The 15,081-nt window shown below is 41.8% G+C and overlaps 1 protein-coding gene across 7 annotated transcripts in view; it reads left to right on the top strand.

Moving 5' to 3' along the window:
• ADGRB3 (adhesion G protein-coupled receptor B3) overlaps positions 1-15,081 on the top strand; it is a 1,417,427-nt gene that overhangs the window by 784,408 nt on the left and 617,938 nt on the right. The window lies entirely within an intron of this gene.

Here is a 15,081-nt window from a genome sequence, read left to right as displayed (position 1 = left end):
CCATCTTCACTATGCGCGCAGGGACACCTCCGGCATCCCTGCGTATATGCACATGCGGAGCGTCTTTCTAGACTGCAGCATGTCAATTTATCTTGCGAAGACGCTCAGTCTCTGCAAGATAAATAGCACAGTCCAATGTATAGGATGTGGTGATTCCACATGGTTCCATGAACACATGTGGAATAACCACGCGTACATAAGCCGGCAGCGCTTAGGACGGAGCGGACATGTGCTGCACCCAAAGCACTGCCAAAACTGACCGTGGAAACATACCCTTAGGCCGGCCTCACACTCAGCGTATAAAAATACGGTCCATTTTTTTATGGCCGTAATACGCAGAAAAGTCCCCAAAATAGTGGTCCGTATGTCATCCGTAGGCAGGGTGTGTCAGCGTATTTTGCGCATGGCATCCTCCGTATGTAATCCGTATGGCATCCGTACTGCGATATTTTCTCGCAGGCTTGCAAAACCGACATCTAATGGATTTATGTGCTCAAATGTTCGTTAAAAAATATATACAGTATATATATATATATATATATATATATATATATGTCATTGAGACACATATATATATTCTGTATTTATATTTAATTCAGCGCGATATATGTGAAAAGCCGGTAATTCAATTGCCGGCTTTTCATTTCTCCTTCACAAACCCGACATGATATGAGACATGGTTTACATACAGTAAACCATCTCATATCCCTTTTTTTTTTGCATATTCCACACTAATAATGTTAGTAGTGTGTATGTGCAAAATTTGGGTGCTGTAGCTGCTAAAATAAAGGGTTAAATGGCGGAAAAAATTGGCGTGGGCTCCCGTGAAATTTTCTCCGCCAGAGTGGTAAAGCCAGTGACTGAGGGCAGATATTAATAGCCTAGAGAGAATCCATGGTTATTTGCCCACCCTGGCTACAAACATCTGCCCCCAGCCACCCCAGAAAAGGCACATCTGGAAGATGCGCCTATTCTGGTACTTGGCCACTCTCTTCCCACTCCCGTGTAGCAGTGGGATATGGGGTAATGAAGGGTTAATGCCACCTTGCTATTGTAAGGTGACATTAAGCCAGATTAATAATGGAGAGGTGTCAATTATGACACCTATCCATTATTAATCCAATTGTATGAAAGGGTTAAAAAACACACACACATTATTAAAAATTATTTTAATGAAATAAACACACAGATTGTTTTAATATTTTATTGCTCTCTCAATCCACCTGAAGACCCTCGCTTGGCAAAATAATAAACCAACAATATACATACCTTCTGATGAACTGTCACGTCCCACGAAGTAAATCCATCTGAAGGGGTTAAATCAATTTACAGGCAGGAGCTGTGCTAAAGCACTCGCTCATACCTGTAAACCCCGGGTGCTGGAAGGAAAACTGGGTGATCTGTACTTACATTGAGTCGCGGTGAGGTGCCCTCTGCTGGATGTTCTCATGAACTGCAGCCTTGGAAAAGTTCCCATGCTCGAGTTCATGTGAGTTCATCCTGCAGAGGGCGCCTCACCGCGACTCAATGTAAATACAGATCACCCAGCTTTCCTTTCAGCACCCGGGGTTTACAGGTACGAGCGAGTGCTTTAGTACAGCTCCTGCCTGTAAATTGATTTAACCCCTTCAGATGGATTTACTTCGTGGGACGTGACAGTTCATCAGAGGGTATGTATATTGTTGGTTTATTATTTTGCCAAGCGAGGGTCTTCAGCTGGATTGAGAGAGTAATAAAATATTAAAACAACCTCTGTGTTTATTTCATTAAAATAATTTTTAATAATGTGTGTGTTTTTTTAACCCTTTCATACAATTGTATTAATAATGAATAGGTGTCATAATTGACGCCTCTCCATTATTAATCTGGCTTAATGTCACCTTACAATAGCAAGGTGACATTAACCCTTCATTACCCCATATCCCACCGCTACACGGGAGTGGGAAGAGAGTGGCCAAGTGCCAGAATAGGCGCATCTTCCAGATGTGCCTTTTCTGGGGTGGCTGGGGGCAGATGTTTGTAGCCAGGGGGGGCCAATAACCATGGACCCTCTCCTGGCTATTAATATCTGCCCTCAGTCACTGGCTTTACCACTCTGGCGGAGAAAATTGCGCGGGAGCCCACGCCAATTTTTTCCGCCATTTAACCCTTTATTTTAGCAGCGACAGCACCCAAATTTTGCAAATACACACTACTAACATTAGTAGTGTGGAAAATGCAAAAAAAAAAGGGATATGAGATGGTTTACTGTATGTAAACCATGTCTCATATCCTGTCGGGTTTGGGAAGGAGAAATGAAAAGCCGGCAATTGAATTACCGGCTTTTCAGTAACCCCGCAGCGTATTTCTCGCAAGTCACACTGCTGGTCCGTGTGGAATCTGTATTTTTCTCGCCCCCATAGACTTTCATTGGCGATTTTTTTGCGCAATATGGTGACAAACGCAGCATGCTGCGATTTTCTACGGCCGTACAAGACCGTATAATACGGATCAGTAAAATACGGCTGATAGGAGCTGGGACATAGGGAATCATTGGGCCGTGTGTAATGCGAATTTTACCGATGTAGTTTATGCGCTCATACGTCCGTAAAACTCGCTAGTGTGAGGCCGGCCTTATGTGTTTTTGTGTGGTTTTTTCAAAGCAGAATTGGCCCAAAAATGCTAGGGAATCCTTATGCCAGAAAGTCAATGAGAATCCTGAAGTGCTCTGCATATGATCAGTATTTTTCTTTCCGGGATTTGCTGTGCGTTTAAATCAACAGCATGTCAATTCTTTGTGCATTTTTTGCCTGCATTTTTGACCCATTGAATGCACATGAAAAAAAAAACAGGCAAAAATGCTGCAGATTTTATGCAGCATTTTTGCTGCCAAAAGATGCAGAAAGTTCTGCGAGCAAATACTCGTCAAGCGCACAGACCCTCATTGTCTATATGAATTTTTCAGCAATGCATCTGGGAATATCTGGTCCCACTGTAATTATGTGAAATAGAGGGAAGATAGAGAGCACTTTTTGTTGGACCAAACTGCGAGCACTAAATTAATTTTTTTATAAAAAGAAATTTGTTTAGCTTGTGCTAATAGACTGTGTTCACTAGTGGGGATTTTTGCAGCATTTTTTCTTCAGCTTAAAATTTCAAGATTGGCAGTAAAAATGCTGCATGTAAAGGCTTATTCACATATCAGTATTTGGCATCAGTGTTTGCATGTCAACACCAGGAGTGGAACTTGGATAGATAAACTATCGTTGAAAAATTGACACCTTTTCTGTGTTTTGGAGCTACTCCTGGCATACAAATGGTGATGAAATACTGATAAAAATACTGATGTGTGAAAGAGGTCTCAAATAGAGTAAACAGCGGTGTTTTTTTCTACCTATTTGCTGCGTTTTTCTAGCCATTACATGCCTGATTTGTCCACAATACATATTAATAAAGTTAGTTATATTCATGAAAAACATTGCGAAAAACGCAGCACATGTAACGCTTCGTTTTCTGTACCATTTTTGCACTGTCATTACTTTCTGTAGGTGAAAAAATGCTGCAAAACCACTGAAAGAATTGACATGCTGCAGATTTTCAAAAATGCTGCAGTGCTGAAATTCAGCCAGGAAAAAAAGTTGTGTCTGCACTGTGCACAAGATTTTTGATATCTCATAGCTTTACTGGTACTGTAGAATAAAACAGTGCACAAATGCCATGTGTGAACACAGCCTTAATATAACATACATATACTAATAAATAGGTACAAAAGACAAAAATAAAATTGAATTGAAACAATTTAATAATTTTAAATTCATGGAATTGCAAAGACCAATTATGATAGACATACAGTAAATGGGATTATGTACAATTTACTGTACATTATAAGAATAATGAATATAAAAAAAACACATGGCCACAGGCCAAGAGCATTTATATAAGTTAAATAACTTCAACGTGACTCTTAATATTCTCTGTAATTTATTGTATAGGTTACTTTATTCTGCCCCTTTTTTCTCTTTTGGGTTTTTTTAATCGTGTTGTCATTTTGGCTTCTGTGATGAATTATACTGCATCTAATAAAAGTATATATTTTAAAGCCGATCTCTATGCTAGTTTAGGTTACATCATTCCTAATTACACTCATCAGCTGCTGCAGAAGCTGTTTCTGAAGAATTAGGCCAGGTTCACACATCTGTGAATCATAGTCCGCGTACAGATCTCAATGTGTATCACAGTTTGCATACAGATCTCAATGTGTATCACAGTCCACGTAAAGATCGCAATGTGTATCACAGTCTGCGTACAGATCTCAATATGTATCACAGTCTGCATACAGATCTCAATGTATATCACAGTCCACGTAAAGATCGCAATGTGTATCATAGTTCGCGTACAGATCTCAATGTGTATCACAGTCCACGTAAAGATTGCAATGTGTATCATAGTTCGCGTACAGATCTCAATGTATATCACAGTCCACGTAAAGATCGCACTGTGTATCACAGTCTGCGTACAGATCTCAATGTGTATCACAGTCTGTATACAGATCTCAATGTATATCACAGTCCACATAAAGATCGCAATGTGTATCATAGTTCGCGTACAGATCTCAATGTATATCACAGTCCACATAAAGATCGCAATGTGTATCATAATCCGCGTACAGATCTCGATATGTATCACAGTCTGCATACAGATCTCAATGTATATCACAGTCTGCGTACAGATCTCAATGTGTATCACAGTCTGTATACAGATCTCAATGTATATCACAGTCCACATAAAGATCGCAATGTGTATCATAGTTCGCGTACAGATCTCAATGTATATCACAGTCTGCGTACAGATCTCAATGTGTATCACAGTCCACGTAAAGATCAAAATGTGTATCACAGTCTGCGTACAGATTTCAATGTATATCACTGTCCGCGTACAGATCACAATGTGTATCACAGTCCATGTACAGATCGCAATATGTATCACAGTCCATGTACAGATCACAATGTGTATCACAGTCTGCCTACAGATCTCAATGTATATCACAGTCCATTTACAGATCACAATGTATATCACAGTCTGCGTAGAGATCATAATATGTATCACAGTCCGCATACAGATCACAATGTGTATCACAGTCCATGTACAGTTCACAATGTATATCACAGTCTGCGTACAGATCTCAATGTATATCACAGTCCATGTACAGATCACAATGTGTATCACAGTCCATGTACAGATCTTAATGTATATCACAGTCTGTGTACAGATCTTAATGTGTATCACAGTCCGCATACAGATCACAATGTATATCACAGTCTGCATACAGATCTCAATGTATATCACAGTCCATGTAGAGATCACAATGTATATCACAGTCTGTGTACAGATCTCAATGTATATCACAGTCTGCGTACAGATCTCAATGTATATCACAGTCCGCGTACAGATCACAATGTGTATATCAGTCCATGTACAGATCGCAATGTATATTACACTCCATGTACAGATCGCAATGTATATCACAGTCTGCGTACAGATCTCAATGTATATCACAGTCCATGTACAGATCACAATTTGTATCACAGTCCATGTACAGATCGCAATGTATATCACAGTCTGCGTACAGATCTCAATGTATATCACAGTCTGCATACAGATCTCAATGTATATCACAGTCCACGTAAAGATCGCAATGTGTATCATAGTCCGCGTACAGATCACAATGTGTATCACAGTCTGCATACAGATCTCAATGTATATCACAGTCCACGTAATGATTGCAATGTGTATCATAGTCCGCGTACAGATCTCGATATGTATCACAGTCTGCATACAGATCTCAATGTATATCACAGTCTGCGTACAGAACTCAATGTGTATCACAGTCCACATAAAGATCAAAATGTGTATCACAGTCTGCGTACAGATTTCAATGTATATCACTGTCCGCGTACAGATCACAATGTGTATCACAGTCCATGTACAGATCACAATATGTATCACAGTCCATGTACAGATCACAACGTGTATCACAGTCTGCCTACAGATCTCAATGTATATCACAGTCCGTTTACAGATCACAATGTATATCACAGTCTGCGTAGAGATCACAATGTGTATCACAGTCCATGTACAGATCACAATGTGTATCACAGTCTGCATACAGATCTCAATGTATATCACAGTCTGCGTACAGATCTCAATGTATATCACAGTCCATGTACAGATCACAATGTATATCACAGTCTGCGTACAGATCTCAAACTATATCACAGTCCGCGTACAGATCACAATGTGTATCACAGTCCATGTACAGATCTTAATGTATATCACAGTCTGTGTACAGATCTTAATGTATATCACAGTCCGTGTACAGATCACAATATATATCACAGTCCATGTACAGATCACAATGTATATCACAGTCCGCATACAGATCACAATGTATATCACAGTCTGCGTACAGATCTCAATGTATATCACAGTCCATGTAGAGATCACAATGTATATCACAGTCTGCGTACAGATCTCAATGTATATCACAGTCTGCATACAGATCTCAATGTGTATCACAGTCCGCGTACAGATCACAATGTGTATATCAGTCCATGTACAGATCGCAATGTATATTACACTCCATGTACAGATCGCAATGTATATCAGAGTCTGCGTACAGATCTCAATGTATATCACAGTCCATGTACAGATCACAATTTGTATCACAGTCCATGTACAGATCGCAATGTATATCACAGTCTGCGTACAGATCTCAATGTATATCACAGTCCATGTACAGATCACAATGTGTATCACAGTCCATGTACAGATTGCAATGTATATCACAGTCTGCGTACAGATGTCAATGTATATCACAGTCTGTGTACAGATCACAATGTATATCACAGTCTGCATACAGATCTCAATGTATATCACAGTCCGCGTACAGATCACAATGTGTATCACAGTCCATGTACAGATCACAATGTATATCACAGTCCGCGTACAGATCACAATGTATATCACAGCCTGCGTACAGATCTCAATGTATATCACAGTCCATGTACAGATCACAATGTATATCATAGTCTGCGTACAGATCTCAATGTATATCACAGTCTGCGTACAGATCTCAATGTATATCACAGTCTGCGTACAGATCTCAATGTATATCACAGTCCGCGTACAGATCACAATGTGTATCACAGTCCATGTACAGATCGCAATGTATATCACAGTCCGCATACAGATCACAATGTATATCACAGTCCATGTACAGATAACAATGTGTATCACAGTCCGCGTACAGATCGCAATGTATATCACAGTCCACGTACAGATCACAATTTGTATCACAGTCCATGTACAGATCGCAATGTATATCACAGTCTGCATACAGATCTCAATGTATATCACAGTCTGCATACATATCTCAATGTATATCACAGACCATGTACAGATCACAATGTGTATCACAGTGCATGTACAGATTGCAATGTATATCACAGTCTGCGTACAGATCTCAATGTATATCATAGTCTGTGTACAGATCTCAATGTATATCACAGTCTGCATACAGATCTCAATGTATATCACAGTCCGTTTACAGATCACAATGTGTATCACAGTCCATGTACAGAACGCAATGTATATCACAGTCTGCGAAAAGATCTCAATGTATGGCACAGTCCATGTACAGATCACAATGTATATCACAGTCCGCATACAAATCACAATGTATATCACAGCCTGCGTACAGATCTCAATGTATATCACAGTCCATGTACAGATCACAATGTATATCACAATCTGCATACAGATCTCAATGTATATCACAGTCTGCGTACAGATCTCAATATATATCACAGTCCACGTACAGATGACAATGTGTAACACAGTCCATGTACAGATCGCAATGTATATCACAGTCCACATACAGATCACAATGTATATCACAGTCCATGTACAGATCACAATGTGTATCACAGTCCTTGTACAGATCACAATGTGTATTACAGTCCACGTACAGATCACAATGTATCACCGTCCGCGTACAAATCACAATGTATGTCACAGTCAGAGAACAGATCGCTATGTACATCACAGTCAGCGTACAGATCACAATGTGTATTGCAGTCCACGTAAAGATCGCAATGTGTATCACAGTCTGCGTACAGATCACAATATGTATCGCAGTCCACGTAAAGATCGCAATGTGTATCACAGTCTGCGTACAGATCACAACGTGTATCGCAGTCCACGTAAAGATCGCAATGTGTATCACCGTCTGTGTACAGATCACAATTAGTGTTGAGCGATACCGTCCGATACTTGAAAGTATTGGTATCGGAAAGTATCGGCCGATACCGGCAAAGTATCGGATCTAATCCGATACCGATACCCGATACCAATACAAGTCAATGGGACACCAAGTATCGAACGGTATCCTGTATGGTTCCCAGGGTCTGAAGGAGAGGAAACTCTCCTTCAGGCCCTGGGATCCATATCAATGTGTAAAAGAAAGAATTAAAATAAAAAATAGGGATATACTCACCCTCTGACGCGCCCTGGACTTTACCGCCGTAACCGGGAGCCGTTGTACCTAAGAATGCGCGCTTGAAGGGCCTTAGATGACGTCACGGCGCTCTGATTGGTCCGTAGCGGTCGCGTGACCGCTACGCGACCAATCACAAAGCCGTGACGTCACCTAAGGTCTTTCAAGCGCTTGAAATACCTTAGAAGACGTCCGCAGCTTCTGATTGGTCGCTTAGCGGTCGCGTGACCGCTACGCGACCAATCACAAAGCCGTGACGTCACCTAAGGTCTTTCAAGCGCTTGAAAGACCTTAGGTGACGTCATGGCTTTGTGATTGGTCGCGTAGCGGTCACGCGACCGCTACGGACCAATCAGAGCGCCGTGATGTCATCTAAGGCCCTTCAAGCACGCATTCTTAGGTACAACGGCTCCCGGTTACGGCGGTAAACTCCAGGGACCGCCGGAGAGGTGAGTATATCCCTATTTTTTATTTTAATTCTTTCTTTTACACATTGATATTAATCCCGATACCGATTCCCGATACCACAAAAGTATCGGATCTCGGTATCGGAATTCCGATACTGCAAGTATCGGCCGATACCCGATACTTGCGGTATCGGAATGCTCAACACTAATCACAATGTGTATCGCAGTCCACGTAAAGATCGCAATGTGTATCACAGTCTGCGTACAAATCTCAATGTATATGACAGTCTGCGTAAAGATCACAATGTGTATCACAGTCCACGTAAAGATCATAATGTATATCATAGTCTGCGTACAGATCTCAATGTATATCACAGTCTGCGTACAGATCTCAATGTATATCACAGTCCGCGTACAGATCACAATGTGTATCACAGTCCGCGTACAGATCGCAATGTATATCACAGTCCACGTACAGATCACAATTTGTATCACAGTCCATGTACAGATCGCAATGTATATCACAGTCTGCATACAGATCTCAATGTATATCACAGTCTGCATACATATCTCAATGTATATCACAGACCATGTACAGATCACAATGTGTATCACAGTGCATGTACAGATTGCAATGTATATCACAGTCTGCGTACAGATCTCAATGTATATCATAGTCTGTGTACAGATCTCAATGTATATCACAGTCTGCATACAGATCTCAATGTATATCACAGTCCGTTTACAGATCACAATGTGTATCACAGTCCATGTACAGAACGCAATGTATATCACAGTCTGCGAAAAGATCTCAATGTATGGCACAGTCCATGTACAGATCACAATGTATATCACAGTCCGCATACAAATCACAATGTATATCACAGCCTGCGTACAGATCTCAATGTATATCACAGTCCATGTACAGATCACAATGTATATCACAATCTGCATACAGATCTCAATGTATATCACAGTCTGCGTACAGATCTCAATATATATCACAGTCCACGTACAGATGACAATGTGTAACACAGTCCATGTACAGATCGCAATGTATATCACAGTCCACATACAGATCACAATGTATATCACAGTCCATGTACAGATCACAATGTGTATCACAGTCCTTGTACAGATCACAATGTGTATTACAGTCCACGTACAGATCACAATGTATCACCGTCCGCGTACAAATCACAATGTATGTCACAGTCAGAGAACAGATCGCTATGTACATCACAGTCAGCGTACAGATCACAATGTGTATTGCAGTCCACGTAAAGATCGCAATGTGTATCACAGTCTGCGTACAGATCACAATATGTATCGCAGTCCACGTAAAGATCGCAATGTGTATCACAGTCTGCGTACAGATCACAAGGTGTATCGCAGTCCACGTAAAGATCGCAATGTGTATCACCGTCTGTGTACAGATCACAATTAGTGTTGAGCGATACCGTCCGATACTTGAAAGTATTGGTATCGGAAAGTATCGGCCGATACCGGCAAAGTATCGGATCTAATCCGATACCGATACCCGATACCAATACAAGTCAATGGGACACCAAGTATCGAACGGTATCCTGTATGGTTCCCAGGGTCTGAAGGAGAGGAAACTCTCCTTCAGGCCCTGGGATCCATATCAATGTGTAAAAGAAAGAATTAAAATAAAAAATAGGGATATACTCACCCTCTGACGCGCCCTGGACTTTACCGCCGTAACCGGGAGCCGTTGTACCTAAGAATGCGCGCTTGAAGGGCCTTAGATGACGTCACGGCGCTCTGATTGGTCCGTAGCGGTCGCGTGACCGCTACGCGACCAATCACAAAGCCGTGACGTCACCTAAGGTCTTTCAAGCGCTTGAAATACCTTAGAAGACGTCCGCAGCTTCTGATTGGTCGCTTAGCGGTCGCGTGACCGCTACGCGACCAATCACAAAGCCGTGACGTCACCTAAGGTCTTTCAAGCGCTTGAAAGACCTTAGGTGACGTCATGGCTTTGTGATTGGTCGCGTAGCGGTCACGCGACCGCTACGGACCAATCAGAGCGCCGTGATGTCATCTAAGGCCCTTCAAGCACGCATTCTTAGGTACAACGGCTCCCGGTTACGGCGGTAAACTCCAGGGACCGCCGGAGAGGTGAGTATATCCCTATTTTTTATTTTAATTCTTTCTTTTACACATTGATATTAATCCCGATACCGATTCCCGATACCACAAAAGTATCGGATCTCGGTATCGGAGTTCCGATACTGCAAGTATCGGCCGATACCCGATACTTGCGGTATCGGAATGCTCAACACTAATCACAATGTGTATCGCAGTCCACGTAAAGATCGCAATGTGTATCACAGTCTGCGTACAAATCTCAATGTATATGACAGTCTGCGTAAAGATCACAATGTGTATCACAGTCCACGTAAAGATCATAATGTATGTCACAGTCTGTGTACAAATCACAATGTTTATCACAGTCCATGTACAGATCACAATGTGTATCACAGTCCGCATACAGATCGTAATGTATATCACAGTCTGCGTACAGATCTCAATGTATATCACAGTCCATGTACAGATCGCAATGTATGTCACAGTCTGTGTACAGATGACAATGCTTATCACAGTCCATGTACAGATCACAATGTGTATCACAGTCTGCATACAGATCACAATGGATATCACAGTCCACGTACAGATCTCAATGTATAGCACAGTCCGCGTACAGATCACAATGTGTATCACAGTCCATGTACAGATAACAATGTGTATCACAGTCCGCATACAGTTCGCAATGTATATCACAGTCCACGTACAGATCTCGATGTATATCACAGTCCGCGTACAGATCACAATGTATCACATTCTGCGTACAAATCACAATGTATATCACAGTCACAGTACAGTTCGCTATGTACATCACAGTCAGCGTACAGATCACAATGTGTATCGCAGTCCACGTAAAGATCGCAATGTGTATCACAGTCTGCGTACAGATCACAATGTGTATAGCAGTCCACGTAAAGATCGCAACGCGTATCACAGTCTGCGTACAGATCTCAATGTATATCACAGTCTGCATAAAGATCGCAATGTGTATCACTGTCCACGTAAAGATCGCAATGTATATCACAGTTTGGGTACAGATCACAATGTATATCACAGTCCATGTACAGATCACAATATGTATCACAGTCCGCATACAGATCGTAATGTATATCACAGTCTGCGCACAGATCTCAATGTATATCACAGTCCATGTACAGATCGCAATGTATATCACAGTCTGTGCACAGATCACAATGTGTATCACAGTCCATGTACAGATCACAATGTGTATCACAGTCTGCATACAGATCGTAATGTTTATCACAGTCCACGTACAGATCTCAATGTATATCACAGTCCGCGTACAGATCACAATGTGTTTCACAGTCCGCGTACAGATCACAATGTGTATCACAGTCTGCGTACAGATAACAATGTGTATCACAGTCTGCGTACAGATCACAATGTATATCAAAGTCCATGTACAGATCACAATGTGTATCACAGTCTGCGTACAGATCTCAATGTATATCACAGTCCACGTACAGATGGCAATGTGTAACGCAGTCCATGTACAGATCGCAATGTATATCACAGTCCACATACAGATCACAATGTATATCACAGTCCATGTACAGATCACAATGTGTATCACAGTCCATGTACAGATCTCAATGTGTATCACAGTCCACGTACAGATCACAATGTATCACCGTCCGCGTACAAATCACAATGTATGTCACAGTCAGAGAACAGATCGCTATGTACATCACAGTCAGCGTACAGATCACAATGTGTATTGCAGTCCACGTAAAGATCGCAATGTGTATCACAGTCTGCGTACAGATCACAATATGTATGGCAGTCCACGTAAAGATCGCAATGTGTATCACAGTCTGCGTACAGATCACAATATGTATCGCAGTCCACGTAAAGATCGCAATGTGTATCACAGTCTGCGTACAGATCACAAGGTGTATCGCAGTCCACGTAAAGATCACAATGTGTATCACTGTCTGCGTACAGATCACAATGTGTATCGCAGTCCACGTAAAGATCGCAATGTGTATCACAGTCTGCGTAAAGATCACAATGTGTATCACAGTCCACGTAATATCATAATGTATGTCACAGTCTGTGTACAAATCACAATTAGTGTTGAGCGATACCGTCCGATACTTGAAAGTATTGGTATCGGAAAGTATCGTCCGATACCGGCAAAGTATCGGATCTAATCCGATACCGATACCCGATACCAATACAAGTCAATGGGACACCAAGTATCGGACGGTATCCTGTATGGTTCCCAGGGTCTGAAGGAGAGGAAACTCTCCTTCAGGCCCTGGGATCCATATCAATGTGTAAAAGAAAGAATTAAAATAAAAAATAGGGATATACTCACCCTCTGACGCGCCCTGGACTTTACCGCCGTAACCGGGAGCCGTTGTACCTAAGAATGCACGCTTGAAGGGCCTTAGATGACGTCATGGTGCTCTGATTGGTCCGTAGCGGTCGCGTGACCGCTACGCGACCAATCACAAAGCCGTGACGTCACCTAAGATCTTTCAAGCGCTTGAAATACCTTAGAAGACGTCCGCAGCTTCTGATTGGTCGCGCAGCGGTCACGTGACCGCTACGTGACCAATCACAAAGCCGTGACGTCACCTAAGGTCTTTCAAGCGCTTGAAAGACCTTAGGTGACGTCACGGCTTTGTGATTGGTCGCGTAGCGGTCACGCGACCGCTACGGACCAATCAGAGCGCCGTGACGTCATCTAAGGCCCTTCAAGCGCGCATTCTTAGGTATAACGGCTCCCGGTTACGGCGGTAAAGTCCAGGGGCCGCCGGAGAGGTGAGTATATCCCTATTTTTTATTTTAATTCTTTCTTTTACACATTGATATTAATCCCGATACCGATTCCCGATACCACAAAAGTATCGGATCTCGGTATCGGAATTCCGATACCGCAAGTATCGGCCGATACCCGATACTTGCGGTATCGGAATGCTCAACACTAATCACAATGTGTATCGCAGTCCACGCAAAGATCGCAATGTGTATCACAGTCTGCGTACAAATCTCAATGTATATGACAGTCTGCGTAAAGATCACAATGTGTATCACAGTCCACGTAAAGATCATAATGTATGTCACAGTCTGTGTACAAATCACAATGTTTATCACAGTCCATGTACAGATCACAATGTGTATCACAGTCCGCATACAGATAGTAATGTATATCACAGTCTGCGTACAGATCTCAATGTATATCACAGTCCATGTACAGATCGCAATGTATGTCACAGTCTGTGTACAGATGACAATGCTTATCACAGTCAGCGTACAGATCACAATGTGTATCACAGTCAGCGTACAGATCACAATGTGTATCACAGTCCATGTACAGATCGCTATGTATATCACAGTCTGCATACAGATCACAATGTATATCACAGTCCATGTACAGATAACAATGTGTATCACAGTCCGCATACAGTTCGCAATGTATATCACAGTCCACGTACAGATCTCGATGTATATCACAGTCCGCGTACAGATCACAATGTATCACATTCTGCGTACAAATCACAATGTATATCACAGTCACAGTACAGTTCGCTATGTACATCACAGTCAGCGTACAGATCACAATGTGTATCGCAGTCCACGTAAAGATCGCAATGTGTATCACAGTCTGCGTACAGATCACAATGTGTATAGCAGTCCACGTAAAGATCGCAACGTGTATCACAGTCTGCGTACAGATCTCAATGTATATCACAGTCTGCATAAAGATCGCAATGTGTATCACAGTCCACGTAAAGATCACAATGTACAGTTAGGTCCATATATATTTGGACAGAGGCAACATTTTTCTAATTTTGCTTATAGACATTACCACAATTAATTTTAAACAAAACAATTCAAATGAAGTTGAAGTTCAGACTTTCAGCTTTCATTTGAGGGTATCCACAATAAAATTGGATGAAGGGTTTAGGAGTTTCAACTCCTTAACATGTGCCACCCTGTTTTTAAAGGGACCAAAAGTAATTGGACAATTGACTCCAAGGCTATTTCATGGACAGGTGTGGG

This window comes from Ranitomeya variabilis, chromosome 2 (assembly GCF_051348905.1).
Source record: "Ranitomeya variabilis isolate aRanVar5 chromosome 2, aRanVar5.hap1, whole genome shotgun sequence".
Taxonomy (NCBI): domain Eukaryota; kingdom Metazoa; phylum Chordata; class Amphibia; order Anura; family Dendrobatidae; genus Ranitomeya; species Ranitomeya variabilis.
Note: the sequence above shows the minus strand (reverse complement) of the source record. Positions and strands in the feature narration are given on the sequence as shown.